This window comes from Ovis aries, chromosome 9, assembly GCF_016772045.2.
Source record: "Ovis aries strain OAR_USU_Benz2616 breed Rambouillet chromosome 9, ARS-UI_Ramb_v3.0, whole genome shotgun sequence".
Classification (NCBI taxonomy): domain Eukaryota; kingdom Metazoa; phylum Chordata; class Mammalia; order Artiodactyla; family Bovidae; genus Ovis; species Ovis aries.
The window spans coordinates 35,518,670-35,539,863 of record NC_056062.1 but is presented as its reverse complement, the minus strand read 5'-3'; the positions used below and the strand labels follow the sequence as shown (position 1 = coordinate 35,539,863).

Sequence of the window (21,194 nt, the reverse complement as noted above, 5' to 3'; positions counted from 1 at the left end):
CTTTTCCAATGAATTGTCTATTTGCATCAGGTGGCCAAAGTTTTGGAGCTTCAGCTTAGGCATCAGTCCTCTGAATGAATATTCAGGGTTGATTTCCTTTAGGATTGACTGGTTTGATCTCTTCTTGACTTTAGCTAAATTTATTGCTATAACAGGAAGAATAAGTATGTCTCTAACAGTATGTGTCATTTTTTTCCTTCTGCTCTTACTAAAAAAAGAAAATATCAAACTTTTAAACATTTAGCATAAAGTTGGTGAAGTTTTATAAAATATGGATTGTGGATTAAATAATTTATACTTGGTAGAAATAGGTAAACATTTGTTTTTCATAATCTATTTGTTCAGTTTTTAAATGTCTTGCCCATCTGTGTGCCATGGCTTCATTCTACATTCTAACTAAAGGTACCACATAGACTTTAAGAAAAATTTTATTGTTAAAGATAGTAAGTCCTCAACAGTCTTCTTGATCATTTAGTTTGGAGTTTTTTTCATGACTTCTTGTCAAATTTCCATTTATTATTATCTGTAATATGGCCCCAAATGCCATTTCTTTTCTTACTTTTTTACACTAAAAACAAATAGAAAAATAGAGATTCTAATATTTCCTTCCCAAGTAGTCTGTTGGATCAAGTTACAACCTTTTGGTTGTGTTCTTCTTCTTTAGAGACTTACTGGTATTGCTGGTAAAATTTGACAGCAATGAGAACTGGCTTTATATTGTGGCCTGTTCACACACACACACACATACACACACATGCTACAAATGAAGAAAAGTTTTATAAAATATTACCATGAGTGACGCACTGTAAACAAGTTTACTCTTTTGTTTTTCGACGGTGGCTTCGTAAAATGTAAGCAGATCTATTTTGCCAGTGAAGAAAGGAAGCCTCTGAAACTCTTGGTGCCTACAGAAGTGGTGGAAATGGTACACCTTGGGGGTCTCTAATTGTACAATGAGCTGCCCTCTTACCCTTATCTTTCTGGAAGGGGCACAAGCCAGCCTGGCTAGGAGGTCAGAAGCTATTACACAGGACTCGGACACAAGGAGCTCCCTCTTGCCTATTTTCCTAAATTCCAAAACTGTCTAAGATGGCTGTTCTACAAGAACCCAGTCTGGGGAGCAGCAGTTGGGAAATCTATGTCTCCTGAAGACCTCAGAAGGCTTCTGATCAAAGGACACAAGAAAGGGGGCCGGGGACTCCTGGGAGTGATGTGAGCGGACAGTTGGCACCTTCACTTCAGGTTTGGAATTGCAATGCTCCACCCCTTGGAGGGATCCGCTACAATACCCTGCCCCTGAATGTTCCTGGGCCATCTCCAGGCCGGAATGTTTTTGTACCTTCCCCTGCTTTCAGAAATCTTAGCAATCAAGCTGAGTTTGCAAGTCCTCTGGCTTCTTCTGGTCTTCAAGCTGGAACCACAGTTCATAGATAAGCTTCAGGAATCACCTTCAGTCAACTTTCAAAGCTCATGTCTCTCCCACAGGTTTTGGTTTCTGTCAAATGCAGCCTTTCTCCAAAATGATGTGCTTTTATCATCCACTGCTACATCGATATCTTATATTACCCTGATCTGTTAGCAGTTCTGCAAAACTGTATATGTATAATTAGCATTTTGTTATAATTAATAGAGTTATTCTGAGGCTGTATCTCCTAGGACATGGCAGAGAGGAAGAAATGTTTCTACAGTGAGCTATTTGTATAGTTTTTTTTAACCAACATGTGGCTAATCTAACAGTTTCCACTCCCAGTGGGACCCTGCCATGGTAATGACCAACAGTACTCATTTGTTCTTTATTCTCAGAACAATCCCTGCTTTTCCTAGAACTATTCAGCTCACTCAAAATTTCCAGTATTATGCCACCTCTCCTTGTAAAGAAAGAAGAATGTAGACCAATACTTTATAAGCCAATATATATTTGAGAGAAAAAATCAAATACACAGATGCAAAAGTACTCACTCAAAGCTTATTAAAATAAATGTCTTCTGATGCGTCCCTTAATTGTAGTAAAAGTAACTCTTATATGCTTTATTTTTAATTTTTCTCTCCTTGAATATTGTTATACATCCACAGCTTTTCATAGACACAGACTCAATTTTCTTTTAATTAATAATAACTTTTTCTTGTTGATGTGCAAGTACTTATATCTTGGCTACTAGTAGCAACATTTCAGTGGCTCTTTGTCCTTCCAACATTACCCTAGACAATTTCTTAAAGTGTCTTTGTTTACTTGCAATGAGAAGATATTCCTGGATCCTCTTAGTTCCTCCCTGTTTCTCAAAATAGAATGGGCTACTTGCAAAGGAATCCACATTCCTTTATCTGGAAAATAACTCTAAAGGAAGGTGGTATTGTTGTTTAGTCAATAAGTCAATTTACACTTACTATCTTTGCGACCCCACGGACTGCAGCATGCTAGGCTTCCCTGTCCTTCACCATCTCCCAGAGTTTGCTCAAACTTATGTCCATTGAGTCGGTGATGCCATCCAACCATCTCATCCTATGCTGCACCCTTTTCCTCCTGCCTTCAATCTTTCCCAACATCAGGGTCTTTTCTGATGAGTTGGCTCTTCGCATCAGGTGGCCAAAATAGATGGTGTCACCTGAGTTCTGCTGTCTGGAGATGAATTAAGTCACTTACCTGTGAAAGACAGGTTAAAAAAAAAAGTTTTTTTAGAAAAAAAAGAATATCAACTCCCAAGTTCACATGACATTTCCAAATTAACCTAAAATTACTAAATCATATCTTTTAAAGATTTTGTTCTAATATAAAATTTGCAGCATTCTGCACCACTTTTTATTAATCTCTTACCTATGAAAATAAAGTTTCATCTACATGAAGATCTGTTACATGGATTAGCGAAATTACCTTAATTTCATTGTCATAAGAAACATCATAAAAGAGAGAAGTACACAGCATTACTCAAAAGCTTTGATCTGTTAGTTATATGTCACTTTGTTGGTTGTTGTTTTAGTTGCTAAATTGCATCCGACTCTTCAGTGACCCCATGGACTCCTGCCAGGCTCCTCTGTCCATGAAATTCTCCAGGCAAGAACACTGGAGTGGGTTGCCATTTCCTCCTCCAAGGGATCTTCGCAATCCAGGGACTGAACCTGTGTATCCTGCATTGGCAGGCAGATTCTTTGCCACTAAGCCACCAGGGAAGCCTGTGTATGTCACATGCACTTATTTAACAAGTGGATACAAATAAATATACAATATGAAACAATACTGTGCATAGCTTAATTCCTCTTTTCAAACATAGGCCAGGTACTAGGCAAGAAACTTTAATCATAGAACCATGCCCTCACACGCATCTGTAAATTACAAAAAAAAAAAAGAAAAAGAAATTTAATAGAAAGAATGGCATTCTGAGCAAGAACCTTTCCATAGAAGGGTTCAAAGCATATTTGGTTGTCGACATTTTCTAAAATAGGATGGTATCTGAGCAGTTTCGCTTCCTCTTGACACTGTTGCTTGTAGCATCACAAAGCCCAGTGTCTGGAGGATGATTTAGAGCAGCTAGACTGAATTATCAAGGAGTCTGCCAGGATTCTCTGGCATTTGGGATTTGGCAGGATGCTGCAAAATAAATTTTCTTAGACAATTCTGGGTTTCACTACATACCCAAGTGTTCCTCTGACTACACACTTCCCTCCACATCTCTTGATGATGTGACTTTTTCACCTGCCCGGGTTAGAACAGCAAATCAGACAAACCTAGGATGAGATCTAACATCATGATTCCTTACTCTGTTTCAGCCAACTCTCGTATTTTCTTTGAAAAATGAATATGACTAAAATTAATATTTAAAGATAAACTTACCAAAATATGAGTCTTTTCTTAAACAACTTTATTTTTTAAATTGCAGTTTTAGGATCTTGGAAAAACTGAGAGGAAGATTTTAAAGAGATTTCCCATATAACCCTTACCCCTGCAAAGGCAAACCGTCTCCATCATCAACAACTCAGCAGATGGTGTATTTGCTATAACTGATGAACCTACATTGACACGTCATGATCACCCAAAGTTCATCATTCATATAGGGTTCACTCAGTGCTGGTCCCTCTGGGAATTCAGCTCTTGAGTGACTGCCCTGCTGAGCTGCAGTTCTCTGTTTTTGCTTCTTGGTCTTGTAAGAGAACAGGACCCTATAGGGCCCTCCCAGACAGGCCTTCCCTTGTATCCTCTACTTTAGCTCATCTCTGAAGGACCCAGATAGACAGAAGAGCCTGGCAAGCTACAGTCCATAGGGTCACAAAGCGTCAGACATGATTGAGCAATTAGGCATACACAATGTACCTCAGTTCAGCTCAGTTGCTCAGTCATGTCCTACTCTTTGCAACCCCATGGACTGCAGCATGTCAGGTTTCCCTGTCCATCACCAACTCCGGGAGCTTGCTCAAACTCGTTGAGTTGGTGATGCCATCCAACCATCTCATTCTTTGTCATCCCCTTCTCCTCCTGCCTTCAATCTTTCCCAGCATCAGGGTCTTTTCCAATAAGTCAGTTCTTCGCATCATGTGGCCAAAGTATTGGAGCTTCAGCTTCACAGCCTCAGTCCTTCCAATGAACACCCAGGACTGATCTCCTTTAGGACTGACTGGTTTGATCTCCTTGCAGTCTAAGGGACTCTCAAGAGTCTTCTCCAACACCACAGTTCAAAAGCATCAATTCTTCGGCGCTCAGCTTTCTTTACAGTCCAACACTCACATCCATACATGACTACTGGAAAAACCATACCTTTAACTAGAAGAACCTTTGTCAGCAAAGTAATGTCTCTGCGTTTTAATATGCTGTCTAGGTTGCTCATAGCTTTTCTTTCAGGTATCAAAGTACCTAGGTAACAATATTTGATGCAAATTTCCTGAGCAAATATATGAGAGCAGGTAGAGGTGTGTCTTTCCTTTATAACAATGTGGCCAATTTTCCCTTTGAAACACAAGAAGGAGGGTGTGTTTACTTCCTCAAAACAGTGTGATGCTAAATGTGTAAAGCATACCTTTAACATCCTAACAGAAAGAAGTCACATAAGTTACATAAAGAACCAAAACAAATGAATAACAAAGTCTTCTAAAAATGCGAGAGTTTTAGTCTGATGATTCCATCAACACTGTTGGTCTACATAACCTGTAACTGTCACATTTCAATCGGCTGTTTTGATCACATCACCAAGTGTGCACTTTAGCATTGCTGATTGGAAGGTACCAGGGTACAGACTGGAAGCTGTGACCAGATACACAATGGCATATTTCCCCATTTGATATTTAACTTCTTAGTCAACCAAAGACATTTATATGACTGTGGTACAGTTATCATCACCTTTTTTTTTTTTTTTAACCTAGATCCTCTTTATTCCAAAAGAGAAAAGATGTATGAAGCTGCATCCACTGATGCTTTCTGCATTTGTACTTCAGTCGTGTCTGGCTGTTAGAGACCCTATGGACTATTGCCTGATGTTCTCTGTTGATTGCTTATTCTAAATTTATTCCATGTCTCTGGATATATCAGAGACTGCTGCTTGTTGCTGCTATAATTCTCCTCATAGTCCCTGATTTGGGCTGTGACAGCAACAAGCCCAGCTAAATATTTGCATTCCCTGATCTCCTTTGCAATTTGGGGACTGTGGGGCACAGTTCTGGCTAAAGAGATGCAAGGAAGGGAGGGAGGGGTCACTATGAGGTAAGATGTGAACGGGAGCAGACTAGCTGACATAAACCACTTTTTCTCTTTTCCTGTTGCCTTCTTCCTGCTTGAAACAGGTGACCCAGCATCAGCCTTTTTCTTCAGCCTATGAAGCTGTAGCTCTTAGCCTGCAGGTGATGCAGCCAAGAACCCCAAGAGTTTGACACCTTTTTCCAAGGAACCCTTGGGGCCACCACACCTCCCCTGTGTCACCCAACTCAGGTCTGACACTTTGTGAGCTGAAAAGGACTGCTTTTCCAGTTAAGTCATAATCAGGTCTGTAATCAACCCTGGATACGTTGCTACCTTTAGAAAATTAAAAGCTAAAAGCATGACTTTAAAGCCTTTCATGTTTTTTATAGGATGGTATTTACATTACGTTTAAAGTCACTCAGTCATGTCCGACTCTTTGGGACCCTATGGACTACACAGTCCATGGAATTCTCCAGCCAGAATACTGGAGAGGGTAGCCTTTCCCTTCTCCAGGGGATCTTATGTAACAATAAGATGATATTACATCCCAAATATATGCTTCCTCATATATTTGCGAGAATCCAGATAAAAGAAACACAACTTATAAAAATGAAAACATGTAATAAGCCAGACTTCATGTAGCTCTACTAAAAATTCTGTGCAGTTTGCCAGAGTCAAATAGTGGCCAATGTCCATCACAGTCCCCATTCAATGGAAATCCTAATGGGGAAAATTATTCTTTACATTAGATGGTAAACAATTAGGCATTTGATTTCCAAAATATGGCTGGCCAGAAAAAAGAAATATCTCTCCTTTTGATAGAAAATAACATTATCTGCCAAAATTCTGAAGATGAATGCCAAGGACTAGATGAGTCAAAAGTTTGCTGGCAAAAATAAATGCACAAGTTTTGAAATTAATCACATTTTTTGAAACATGCTTGTGATATACACTTACTGTTTGCTATCCTGGAGCATGACTATGTTACTGAAGCCAAGAGTACCCTACAATAGAAAGCCAGTTTCCAAAAGCAGAGAGGCATGATCTTTTCAACACTTCAGCTTGGATTCAGGTGATAAGTTTTTCTCACAGCACCCTCCTCCCATCCCAGGGATAACCAATGGATGAAAACAGACTTTTTGGTTACTGTTTAACTGACAAGAAATCACATTCAGGAAAATTGACCGAAGTTCTCTGCTATGATGAACAATATAAAATCTGAGCTTGGATTACAAGAGAAGCATCATCTGCTAATCTCTCCCTACATACTAATTTCCTCTTCTGTGTTCCTGGGACTTTGCATCAGTACAGTGAGGCCTTAGAGTTCTTCCAACTATTGAATCCATCCTTTGTCCAAACACCTTCTTACATTAGTAACTAACATGCAAACCAGAATTAAAGCAGAGGAAATCTGCCCAGGAGATGGTTATGGGAGAAGGCAGAGAAGGTCACATGTAACAACCACAAAAGAAACTCCCAGCTAGTTATTTATTTGGCTTTTATGTGTGAGGTGATCAAAAGGTAATTCTCTGGGGCAATGAGAATCTGCTTTCCCTAAATTCCATGAATTTCCCTGAATTTCTCACCCGCAGATGCATAATGAAGTAGCAGGTGAAGATTCATTCACAGGACAAACTTATTGAGTGCTGAGCAGGTTGGGGATAAAATATACGCTTTTCTCTCACAGTGTGTTCTTATCACTGCTGTGTGTTTTTAAAATAATTTGTCATTCTTAATAGCTTTGCTATATTTTAATTTAATATTCTAATGAACTAGATACTTCAAGGATTTCTATGCAGTTTAGAATATCCCATCTGAGAAAATGAAATTTGGAAAACAAACTCAATTTCTCAGTCTTCTATTTTTTTCCCCCAAACATTATTTAATTCACTGTTGAGATTTGGAGTCTAGATAAATTGAAATTTTTGCTAAATTCTATTAAGTAAGTTCAAAAGATATTTTGATTATGTTTATAATATTCAAGCAGGATGAGGCCATGTCTATCTAGAAGTTACACAAAATGAATAGCATGTGTTGAGATCATAATCCAGTCCACAATTGGACTCCAGTTTCAGAGCTCTAAGCCAGTTTAAAATGAAATAAAAACAAATATATGGAAAAAACATTTTTGGGGGGCTTCCTTCCTTCATATCTCAAAATTTTAAATGCAAGCAAATCTCAAGTGCAACATTCTAGAAAGTATAACAAACATCTTGAAAAGTGTAGCCAATTTCTCTCTTCCTGTGTAGGGTTTCTCCCTTCCTGCTTTGAATAAAGTGAATTCAAAGAATGTTATTCTTTCTTCAGTGAACACAGATACTTTCTGATAAAGAAGAACTTTGAGATTCCATGTTTGGGGATCTATCACAAACTAACTAAGATTAACTCCCAAATCTCCTAACTTATACAATCCCTGAAATTGGTGCCGATTTAGGAAATCCATCCCCCCAGTTTGCTTTGAGAAACAGAGCTTTATTGTAATAAGCTGAAATAATGCTACATGAAACTCTACTCCATTTTTGGTTTCCTCGAAAGTGAAGGGGTTAAGCTTACTTAATGAAAGTTAATAATAATAATCATTAGATACAGATAAAATTATACAGCAACGACTACAGCTCTATTCCAATATGTTGTTTTTATTTCATCATTTTAGAAAGAGAAAAACTAAATTCTGCTTTAAAAATTATCACGTCATTATTAATACCTGAGAGCAAAATGGAATTAATCTAAAATAATGAAGGAAGTTACAAAAACAACTCCTTAGTAAATGTCTCCAAATATATTTAACATATCACCAAGTGCTGTGATCAGCCTGAAAGTTAAAGTCGATCAGTTGAGTCCGACTCTTTACAACCCCAAGGACTATACAGTCCATAGAATTCTTCAGGCCAAAAAACTGGAATGGGTAGCCTTTCCCTTCTCCAGGGGATCTTTCCACTCCAGGGATCGAACCCAGGTCTCCCACACTGAAGGCAGATTTTTTACCAGCTAAGCCACAAGGGAAGCCCAAGAATACTGGAGTGGGTAGCCTATCCCTTCTCCAGTGGATCTTCCCAACCCAGGAACCGAACCTGCATTGCAGGTGGATTCTTTACCAACTGAGCTCTCAGGGAAGTCCATGGTCAGCCTAGAGGTAACTATTTTACATTTCAAAACACTGTAGCTTTTTACAAACTCTGGAGTTCTACATCACCTGCTCCAGGCTGCCACAAAGCACTGCTCCAACTGTGAAAACATCCACCTGAAATTAAGCAAATTAGAGATGCTGAAGAAAAAATGTAACGCTGTATGATACCAATTGATTAAAACATGTCTTTTATTCCTTTTTTGGCAGCTTGAGAATATTTTTGTGTGCATTTAACCTGTATTGATTTCCTTAACTTCTTAAAAACACAACATCAGCACAGTTCAAATAATCCTACTATATTGGAGGCCTTTAAGAAACTTTTAGCCTCCCTGGTGGCTCAGAGGTTAAAGCGTCTGCCTGGAAGGCGGGAGACCCAGGTTCGATCCCTGGGTCAGGAAGATCCCCTGGAGAAGGAAATGGCAACCCACTCCAGTACTCTTGCCTGGAGAATCCCATGGAAGGAGGAGCCTGGTAGGCTACAGTCCATGGGGTCGCAAAGAGTCGGACACGACTAAGCAACTTCACTTAAGAAACTTTTAGAGGCGATGAAAGCATGTGGCTTCTTGAGTGAATTGCCTGTGGTTGCAGATGTGATTGGAGGCAAGACAGGGTTGGGACTCAGGGACCCTGAGTTTCCTGTAGGAACTATCACCCCCTCTACTAGGAAAAGGACTTAGGAATTTTAGACATTGCCACTGTCAATGATAGACAGTGTTTTCAGAAGCTTCCATGCACTGTTTAGGGTTCCACTAAGCATATTATTGCTTGTCAGCAACTGGGACATACATAACCAAATAGGATGACACATGATCACTTGTAGAGGAAGACAGGCAGTGTAGCTTACAAGAGGACCGGAAGTCCCATCAATTACCGTGGCCTCTAAATACTCAGCATGCAGCCTGCATGAGCTCACAGGGCCACACAGAATGATTTACAATTGATTTCAAGTCTCAGTAGATGACAACAAGCATGCAAAGGGGACAGAAGAAACTAAAACTTGGATAACCATATAATTTTATTCTGAGCTAGATATGTGAGGGGGAAGAAAAGTGATGCTTTTCTAGGAGGTGTTTTTCATCAGAAGCAATAGAACTGGAAAATAGTAGAAGATGAATTAGTAATCAAGTATTTTGCAGAGGATGAAGAGAAAATGTGTGAGACCCACTTAATCTTAGCTGCCGAATTACTAGCAATATTCTATCTCATTCTAATAAAGAAGCGGATATGTTTACATTTTCCCCCATTCCTGAGGCAAACAGAATAATAATTTGCCTCAATTCAATTTCCTAGTTACATTAACTTAGAGATCAATACACGAGGGAAGATTTACTTGTCAAATCTGATCTGCAAAAGGCAAAGATTTTACATTCTTATGTTTTCATTACTAGTTCATATTTTATACCTATCAGGCTACACTTGTCCAGAATTAAATAAGATGGAAAATTTTAAGCACTGCCGTCTGTACCAAATCTGTCTCCTTTTCTACCAGTTTCACAGTTAGGTGGATCCACCCACAACCCCTAAACCTCCTCAATACTGAGGATCCCCACTCAGGATTCCACTTACTACCTTCGTAGACAAACTCTGGGCTTAGTCATCATCAGAGTTTTCAAACTTCTGAAATCTTTTTTTTTTTTTTTTTAGTTTTTTATTTTTAAAATTTTAAAATCTTTAATTCTTACATGCGTTCCCAAACATGAACCCCCCTCCCACCTCCCTCCCCATAACATCTCTCTGGGTCATCCCCATGCACCAGCCCCAAGCATGCTGCATCCTGCGTCAGACATAGACTGGCGATTCAATTCTTACATGATAGTATACATGTTAGACTGTCATTCTCCCAAATCATCCCACCCTCTCCCTCTCCCTCTGAGTCCAAAAGTCCGTTATACACATCTGTGTCTCTTTCCCTGTCTTGCATACAGGGTCGTCATTGCCATCTTCCTAAATTCCATATATATGTGTTAGTATACTGTATTGGTGTTTTTTCTTTCTGGCTTACTTCACTCTGTATAATCGGCTCCAGTTTCATCCATCTCATCAGAACTGATTCAAATGAATTCTTTTTAACGGCTGAGTAATACTCCATTGTGTATATGTACCACAGCTTTCTTATCCATTCATCTGCTGATGGACATCTAGGTTGTTTCCATGTCCTGGCTATTATAAACAGTGCTGCGATGAACATTGGGGTTCATGTGTCTCTTTCAATTCTGGTTTCCTCCGTGTGTATGCCCAGAAGTGGGATTGCTGGATCATAAGGTAGGTCTATTTGCAATTTTTTAAGGAATCTCCACACTGTTCTCCATAGTGGCTGTACTAGTTTGCATTCCCACCAACAGTGTAGGAGGGTTCCCTTTTCTCCACACCCTCTCCAGCATTTATTGCTTGCAGATTTTTGGATCGCAGCCATTCTGACTGGTGTGAAGTGGTACCTCATTGTGGTTTTGATTTGCATTTCTCTAATAATGAGTGATGTTGAGCATCTTTTCATGTGTTTGTTAGCCATCCGTATGTCTTCTTTGGAGAAATGTCTATTTAGTTCTTTGGCCCATTTTTTGATTGGGTCGTTTATTTTTCTGGAATTGAGCTGCATAAGTTGCTGGTATATTTTTGAGATTAGTTGTTTGTCAGTTGCTTCATTTGCTATTATTTTCTCCCATTCCGAAGGCTGTCTTTTCACCTTGCTTATATTTTCCTTTGTTGTGCAGAAGCTTTTAATTTTAATTAGATCCCATTTGTTTATTTTTGCTTTTATTTCCAGAATTCTGGGAGGTGGATTGTAGAGGATCCTGCTGTGATTTATGTCTGAGAGTGTTTTGCCTATGTTCTCCTCTAGGAGTTTTATAGTTTCTGGTCTTACATTTAGATCTTTAATCCATTTTGAGTTTATTTTTGTGTGCGGTGTTAGGAAGTGATCTAGTTTCATTCTTTTACAAGTGGTTGACCAGTTTTCCCAGCACCACTTGTTAAAGAGATTGTCTTTACTCCATTGTATATTCTTGCCTCCTTTGTCAAAGATAAGGTGTCCATATGTGTGTGGATTTATCTCTGGGCTTTCTATTTTGTTCCATTGATCTATATGTCTGTCTTTGTGCCAGTACCATACTGTCTTGATGACTGTGGCTTTGTAGTAGAGCCTGAAGTCAGGCACGTTGATTCCTCCAGTTCCATTCTTCTTTCTCAAGATTGCTTTGGCTATTCGAGGTTTTTTGTATTTCCATACAAATCTTGAAATTATTTGTTCTAGTTCTGTGAAAAATGTGGCTGATAGCTTGATAGGGATTGCATTGAATTTGTAAATTGCTTTGGGTAGTATACTCATTTTCACTATATTGATTCTTCCGATCCATGAACATGGTATATTTCTCCATCTATTAGTGTCCTCTTTGATTTCTTTCATCAGTGTTTTATAGTTTTCTATATATAAGTCTTTAGTTTCTTTAGGTAGATATATTCCTAAGTATTTTATTCTTTTCGTTGCAATGGTGAATGGAATTGTTTCCTTAATTTCTTTTTCTACTTTCTCATTATTCGTGTATAGGAATGCAAGGGATTTCTGTGTGTTGATTTTATATCCTGCAACTTTACTATATTCATTGATTAGCTCTAGTAATTTTCTGGTGGAGTCTTTAGGGTTTTCCATGTAGAGGATCTATGATTATCTCAATAGATGTAGAGAAGGCCTTTGACAAAATTCAACATCCATTTATGATAAAACCTCTCCAGAAAGCAGGAATAGAAGGAACATACCTCAACATAATAAAAGCTATCTATGACAAACCCACAGCAAACATTATCCTCAATGGTGAAAAATTGAAAGCATTTCCCCTAAAGTCAGGAACAAGACAAGGGTGTCCACTTTCACCACTACTATTCAACATAGTTCTGGAAGTTTTGACCACAGCAATCAGAGCAGAAAAAGAAATAAAAGAAATCCAAATTGGAAAAGAAGAAGTAAAACTCTCACTGTTTGCAAACCTCTGAAATCTTAATTGTAAGAGTTCACTGTTCCCATGAGGACTAACTGCTCATTTCTTCCCCAAGCATCTGCTCATTGACACCAGTAATCTTGGTCTCCACCTGCCCCCCATTAACTAGTAACCAGTTTTGCTGGTCTTGCTTCATCTCCTAACAAACCTAGTTCATAATGCAGTTACTTGAGTAATTCTCTCCCACCACTAGCTCTCATTTTCCCCTCATTTTTCTTCAGCACCACCTGTTTTTCTCTATGAAACTAAAACATAATTCCTTTTTTAAAAATTACCTGTTCATGCCCTTTGGCCATTTACCTGTGGGGATGGGAGTAGTCTTCTTATCTGGATGCTAAGATCTCATTTGTCATATGAATTGCAAAAGTTTACTCTTCATATTAATATTTTATTTGTACAAATTGCAAGTATGTTCTCTCAGGGTTTATATTTTAATTAAAATATACTGTATTCAATTTTATAGAAATTTAAGATTTTAATATGGTTACATTTAAAAATCTTTGTGCTAGAGCAAACTTCTTTATTTAAAATGAAAGTATTCACTTATATTTTCTTTTAATATTTTGAAAGTTTGATTTTTCACATTCTGGATTTTCACAGAACTGGAATTTATTTGGGGGTATGTTGTTAGGTAGGTAAAGACTAGATTTTATCTCATTTAGTATTTATAATCAATTGCCCCACTCTTTAAAAGTTCACCCACAACCACAGATTTGTTATGCCACCCTGTCATATTCCCAGGTTTATTTCTGAGTCCTTTGTTTTGCCTTGTTCTATTTAATTAAGCTTGTGTCTATATTAAACGATTTTAATTACTAAACTTTGTAATGCACCTCCAAGGGCTGTTACCAGATATTCTCCAGCATTGGCTATTCTTGGTCTTCTGTTATTTTGCACAAATTCTGGAATTAACTGACCAAATTTTCATGAAAAGAAAGAAGTAAGAAAGGGAAGAAGGAATGAAAAAGAGAAAGAAGAAAAGAGATTCATAGACTAGTTGTTACTCAGACTGACATCACTGAAGTGTTCTCATCTGTGAACAATACTGTTCTCCATATATTTCAGCACAACTTTCCATTTTCAATAGCTTTGCTTTCTTCTCCATGTCTTTTGTTGGATTTATCCCCATAATCTTATGACATTTTCTTTTGGCTTATTGTATTTTCTAACTAGCGGTGCTGGCATATAGGAACGTAGTTGATCTTTATGTACTAATCTTAAATGCAACACCATTTCTAAACCTTCTTACTTGTACTTATATAGTTCTCTTGGACTTTCTATGTAGAAAGTCATGCTGTCTGTGAATAAAGACCATTTTTACTCTATTTTGATACTCATTATTTTAATTTTTCTGTTCTTTTATTTATTGTCTTCTATAGATTTTAGTAGATACCGTTATCAAAGTGAGAAAGTTTTCTTACGTTCCCAGTTTTCTATGTTTTTCCTTTTTTAGCATCAGTAGATGCTTATTTTATTGAATCTGTCATAGCATTGAGATGGTTTTGTAAAGATGGAGAAGGCTGAGTACCTATGTATGACATAGGTTTTCTAACAACTTATAAACCTCAACTGCCATCGATGTGAACTAAATGAGACAAAATTGTTCTAAATTCTAATAATGCCAACACTGGGTGTTAGTCCTGCTCCACACTGACCTAGTCATAGAGGAAAACAGTTTCTATAGATTTCCGAATACCCAACAGGAAGCTGCATTAAATATCTCCTTGAACTTGGAGCTCCTCAGCCCCTTCTCCCAGGCTAGCAGATAACTTATGTGGAAGGAGTCAGGAGCTACTAACAGATTGTCCTAAAATGTGTGTTCTCCCTTTGTCAAATACCCGTCAAAGGATGTCATGAAATCCATTCCTTTTTCCTACAGCTTCTCAGCAGAAGGATTTGAAAATTGGGCCGGAAGTGAACAGTCAGCTGGAGTGTGGCCGAGAAGTATTGACCCTCACATCAGCATGTTTTGGTCCTGCGGGTATAAGGAGAGGGCCTTTCATTGAGTCCTGTAATATCTCAACATGTGTCTTGACGCTAAGCCACCCAGGGCTCCTGGAGCAGAGACAGCTTCTTTGTCACATATTATTGGCACCATTACTAAACTCAGATGGTAAATATTTAATTCAGGATTTTATATTCATGTTTACACAAATTTACATGTCTTATACATACACACATGCGTACATATATAGAGAGAGATAAATAAATATGGTGTATGTATTTAAATTATTTAGAGTTTTATATACGCATGTTTTATGGGCTTCCCAGGTGACGCTAGAGGTAAAGAACCCACCTGCCAGTGCAGATGTAAGAGATGGAGGTGTGATCTCTGGATTAGGAAGATTCCCCTGGAGGAAGGCACGGCAACCCACTCCAGTATTCTCTCCCACGGACAGAGGAGCCTGGCAGGCTACTGTCCATAGGGTCGCAATCAGTCAGATACAACTGTAGTGACTTAGCACAGACAAGCATACGTATGTTTTATATAAATTAATATAGTCTCTCCCATTTACTTTCTTGCCAGAGGCATGCTATTTTATTAACTCCCTCACAGAGCTAGCTTTTGGTTTTTTTCATGCTATTTATTACTTCTGAGGTTTAAAATTTTTATGTTCGGCTTTTTCCTGTACTATTTCCTTCTTTTCCTTCACCTTTCTTCAAGGTTACAATGTTGATCTGGGTTTTGTTTTTTTGTTGTTGTTGTTGTTGTCGTTTTCATCTTGTTGAATTGAGTGATGAGGTTATTCATATTAAATCATTTTCCTTTTAGAATATATATACTTGGGACAATTTATTTCCTTCAAAGGAAATTTTGCTGCCCCTAACAAGATTTGACATATGTAGTGTTTTTTTATTGTTCAGTTCTTAATACTTCATAATTTACATCATGAGGATCCATGACTTATTTATGCATGCTCTTAAATATCCATATATTAGGTTTATTCTTTTTGCTTTTGTAGGTGAATTTTACTGCATTTTGGTAAGAATGTGTGATCAGCATTCTGCTGCATTCTCAGTTTCTCAGCTCTGTCTTCCAGAAACATTGTCTAAGGTTCAGTAAGCATATTTTCATGGCTTGGAATTCTGTTTACTCTTATCTCAAGTCTGCCTGGTTTCAAGATACTGCCCAATTTCTTCATTGAGGTATTTATTTTTTCTTTTATACTCACTTCAAACACAATTTTTCTGCAATGTTGGAGTGTTAATTTCTGGAAGAGGTGATTCTGGCATTTAGGAGACAGGCTTCCTCTTGTCAAGCCCCACTTCCTGTCTGTGGTGTTGAAGGGGGTTCATCTTCCCCTGGGCCGTGTGTGTTCCCTGTGGGATCCAACAGGCTGGACTCTGGGAAATCCTGTCCCAGAGCTGTGAACATCGTTCCCTCCAAGAACTTAGCACTGCAATTCTCTCCAGAAGGCTGTTTTCAGATTAGCTCTTCAGCTCAGTGTGCTCATACCAGAAAGATGGAGAGAAAGAGAGACGGACAGACAGACAGAGAGGAAACAGACCCCATAGGTACCCATGCTGATGTGCTTTTTTATTTATCTACCACCACGAGACGCAAGCAAAGACAAGACTTTCCTTTTTCTTTTCTGATGCCCCCTCCTGGGCCAACAGGCAGGATGTGCTGAGAGAGGGGTCCCTCCGCTCCATGTGGCACCAGAGGCAGTCCCCTGCCCCAGTGCACACCGCGGCTCTGCACCCAGAGGCCCCTGCCAGAAAGGGACGCATCTGCTCATGGGCCACTTGGCATGACTGAAAGTTCTCCCAGTCCCTCTGGTTTCTTTCCCTCAGCTCAAGTTTCTCCCTGCTGAGCAGGCACCCTGCCCTGGCTGTCATCCTATCCTTTTTCCCTGCTCCTCCCTGTCTAGGTACACACACTCATCTGCTTGGTCTCCTCTGCATCATCCCCAGCTGGTCCCCTCTTCTAATTCCTCTTCCCCTGCAGACAGGACTCCACGCTGCCTGAGGAAGAATTACTCAGTTCCAACACTCAGCTTCCTGCTGCAGAGACTTACCGCCCAGGAGAAAATTCAAGCTCCTTAACAAGACAGAGGGGCCTCCCTGGTGGCTGCAATGCAGGAAACCTGGGTTTGATCCCTGGGTTGGGAAGATCCCCAGAGGAGGAAATGGCAACCTACTGCAGTATTCTTGCCTGGAGAATCCATAGACAGAGGAGCCTGGTGGGCTGCAGTCCATGGGGTGGCAAAGAGTCTGACTGACTGAGCAAGCCCAGCTCAACAAGACAGAAGAGGCTCCTTTCACCAGACCTCCAGCTTTACTCTCTTGTGCATCACTGTCTTTTTCATTTAAACCCGAGGAATTCCACAGCACTTCAAGTTTCTTGAAAATGTAGTGTTACTTCCTGCCTCTCTGAGTTTGCATATGCTTTCCCTTCTTATCTGAACCAGTAAGGGAGTTGTTAAATTCATCAATAAGTCCTGTATGCTAAAGGTTAAGTTCAAAGTGTCATTACTAAAATTTAAACATGAAACAGGAGCCAGAAACTTATGTCCAAGAAGCCTGGGGGGTTTGACTTAAGAACAACAGTTGAGATCTAATAAATGGTCTCCCTGATTCAAGAACATTAAATTTTTACTTTTAAAATATATTACAGATTTTAGGTATGTTTTCATCTTGTCTTATTTATTCTGCTCAAACAAGATAAATGACAATTCCTACTAGAAATAGTTAGAAAACTTTCAGTATATAGATTATCATGCTTATCTTTGTAGCTAATAAAACTGGGATAATTTTATGGGTAGAAACATTCTTGAACTTTTGGATAAACAATTTTTTGAGCTATTTTTAAGCTTCTGCTGTTTTAATTGGAATGGATATCACAGACAGTTTTTAATTTATATAATGGGTTTTAAGGCCAAAGAGAAGTTAATGAATCAGACCCAGATTTCTTCTGAGTTCTGTTGTCACACTATTTGATAGGAGTTATAATTCTTCTCAATCTCTAGCAGTAGTATTCAATTTTTCTTCTTTTAAAATGCCTAAATTCCCACATCTGAGAGGCAACCCACAATGTGGACACAGACCAAAATGGCCCCGCTTCTCATCGCCACAGGCTGCATGCTCTCCTTTAGCTGTATCCATTTCCAGCCAATAAATCCTCATCAAGAAGAAATGTCTTCTAAAGTCATCATTACTGCTGGATCTGTACATTCGGCTTCTCTCCCTTTGCAGGTCAGAATCTGGCCTTGGATCTTATGCTGGTTTCCAAGGATGACTTCAGAATCCTAGGACTTCAAACCACAGGATGCTGAGCTAGCACCTCAGCTAAGGTTTATTTGAACAGAAATAACAGAAATAGGAAACTATACAGATTTCATCATTTTCTTCTGAAAGTTCAGTTTCCAGGTGATGCATTCTCATTAGTAACAGGAGGCAACCCCATGATTCCAGCCTGGCCATGAACTAAAGAGCATGACTCCCTAACATCCTTGGTGTCACCAAGCGTCAGGGGAAATGGTGGGTATCACCTGGCACACAGCTGCACACCATGGAGTCACGCCCATTTGGACAGCACCATAGAATTCACAAGGGCTTTTCAACTCGTCTCCTTGCTTGACAGCAGCAGTCCTGCCAAATGACATAGCAAAGAGTACTATCCCATATTGTAAATTAAAAAATAAAATAAAATTTCATGACTTCCTAAGATAATGCATCTGTTAAGAGCACAACTGGTCTTCCGCACATCCCTGATGGCAAGTCAGCTCAGAACTTGCTCCCAGGCCTCCTCCATCCACAGCCCTCCTTCTCCAGGTAGCTTCCTAATAACTGCTCAGCTGCTTCTTTTCTGGATAAAACAACGATCCAGTTTGTATGCCACCCCCTGAGAGGAACTGGGGGCCCAGGGTGCAGCCATGTCCTGCCAGGGGACAGAGCTTCTTGCATTCTCAGAAGGAGGAGACTTATTCTCAACCTGCCTCCCTGCTGGGGCCCCATTCAGCCTGCCCTGCTCCCCAAAGCTATGCATTCATCAAGTCATCCCCCTCGGCCATATATTCAAGGTCTCTGCATTCGTGCCAACAAACTTTAAGTTTTTAAGGACAACTCACCTCACAGTTTGGGACTTCCCCAGGTTGAGGGCGAATTTTATTTTTTTAAGTTTTATTTTAAAAAAAATTGTACAGAACAGAAATAACAAGTCTTCATATTTTTTTTAATTTTAAAATCTTTAATTCTTACATGCGTTCCCAAACATGACCCTCCCCTCCCACCTCCCTCCCCACAACATCTCTCTGGGTCATCCCCATGCACCAGCCCCAAGCATGCTGCACCCTATGTCAGACATGGACTGGCGATTCAATTCTTACATGATAGTATACATGTTAGAATTCCCATTCTCCCAAATCATCCCACCCTCTCCCTCTCCCTCTGAGTCCAAAAGTCCGTTATACACATCTGTGTCTTTTTTGCTGTCTTGCATACAGGGTCGTCATTGCCATCTTCCTAAATTCCATATATATGTGTTAGTATACTGTATTGGTGTTTTTCTTTCTGGCTTACTTCACTCTGTATAATCGGCTCCAGTTTCATCCATCTCATCAGAACTGATTCAAATGAATTCTTTTTAACGGCTGAGTAATACTCCATTGTGTATATGTACCACAGCTTTCTTATCCATTCATCTGCTGATGGACATCTAGGTTGTTTCCATGTCCTGGCTATTATAAACAGTGCTGTGATGAACATTGGGGTACATGTGTCTCTTTCAATTCTGGTTTCCTCCGTGTGTATGCCCAGCAGTGGGATTGCTGGGTCATAAGGTAGTTCTATTTGCAATTTTTTAACGAATCTCCACACTGTTCTCCTTAGTGGCTGTACTAGTTTGCATTCCCACCAACAGTGTAGGAGGGTTCCCTTTCTCCACACCCTCTCCAGCATTTATTGCTTGCAGATTTTTGGATCGCAGCCATTCTGACTGGTGTGAAGTGGTACCTCATTGTGGTTTTGATTTGCATTTCTCTAATAATGAATGATGTTGAGCATCTTTTCATGTGTTTGTTAGCCATCCGTATGTCTTCTTTGGAGAAATGTCTATTTAGTTCTTTGGCCCATTTTTTGATTGGGTCGTTTATTTTTCTGGAATTGAGCTGCATAAGTTGCTGGTATATTTTTGAGATTAGTTGTTTGTCAGTTGCTTCATTTGCTATTATTTTCTCCCATTCCGAAGGCTGTCTTTTCACCTTGCTTATATTTTCCTTTGTTGTGCAGAAGCTTTTAATTTTAATTAGATCCCATTTGTTTATTTTTGCTTTTATTTCCAGAATTCTGGGAGGCGGATCATAGAGGATCCTGCTGTGATTTATTTCTGAGAGTGTTTTGCCTATATTCTCCTCTAGGAGTTTTATAGTTTCTGATCTTACATTTAGATCTTTAATCCATTTTGAGTTTATTTTTGTGTGCGGTGTTAGAAAGTGATCTAGTTTCATTCTTTTACAAGTGGTTGACCAGTTTTCCCAGCACCAGTTGTTAAAGAGATTGTCTTTACTCCATTGTATATTCTTGCCTCCTTTGTCAAAGATAAGGTGTCCCTATAAAAATATGGAACGCTTCACGAATTTGCGTGTCATCCTTGCGCAGGGGCCATGCTAATCTTCTCTGTATCGTTCCAATTTTAGTATATGTGCTGCCGAAGCGAGCACAAGTCTTGATATTTTTAAAAATACAAGTCCTTGAATGTCATTTAAAATCAAGAATAATCATAGTTCTGCATCGGAAGCAATAGCCCAGACAGTACTTGTTGTTATTGCTTTTCTCCAAGTTTATTCTGTTGTAATTGGCGTATGACATTGGCTTAGTTTCAGGTGTGCAACATAATGCTTCACTGTTTGTATACACTGAAAAATGATCACAATAGCTTTAGTCAACATCTACTATCTCTCATGGTTATTCTTTCCTGTGGGGACAACTCTCAAGAGCTACTCCATAACACCCAGCTTTCAAACATGAAACACAGTGTTATCAACGCAGTCTTCGTGCTGTACACTGTATCTCCAGGACTTACTTGTGTCATCAATGAAAGTTTGTACCTTTTGACCCCCTACCCCATTCCCCAGCCCCCGCCCCAACCTCTGGCAGCTGCCCATCCGTTGTTTGTTTCTATAAATCTGTTTTTTTTTAGATTCCACATATAAATGGGATCACATAGTATTTGTCTTTCTCTGTCTGACTCATTTCACTTGACAGGATACACGTCTATCCATGTTGTCCCAAGGATATATAATCAAATTTGAAATATTTGAGTAACAATAAAATATAGCATTGTTGTAAAAATAACTCTAAAAATGTTAAATGAAAATTAGGAAAATTTTTGTAACTTATATCACAAGAATTTGATATCTTTTAAACATATAAAGTATCTAAAAATAGAGGAGGAAAAGCCCAATAGCGTTACAGA

The 21,194-nt window shown here is 39.1% G+C and overlaps 1 non-coding gene across 1 annotated transcript; it reads right to left on the bottom strand.

The window, feature by feature from the left end:
* Window positions 1–20,332: 20,332 nt before the first annotated feature.
* LOC114116503 (U6 spliceosomal RNA) lies at window positions 20,333–20,439 on the bottom strand. Its single transcript, XR_003590406.1, has one exon. It is a non-coding gene; the product is annotated as a U6 spliceosomal RNA (small nuclear RNA).
* Between the last annotated feature and the right edge of the window lie 755 nt (window positions 20,440–21,194).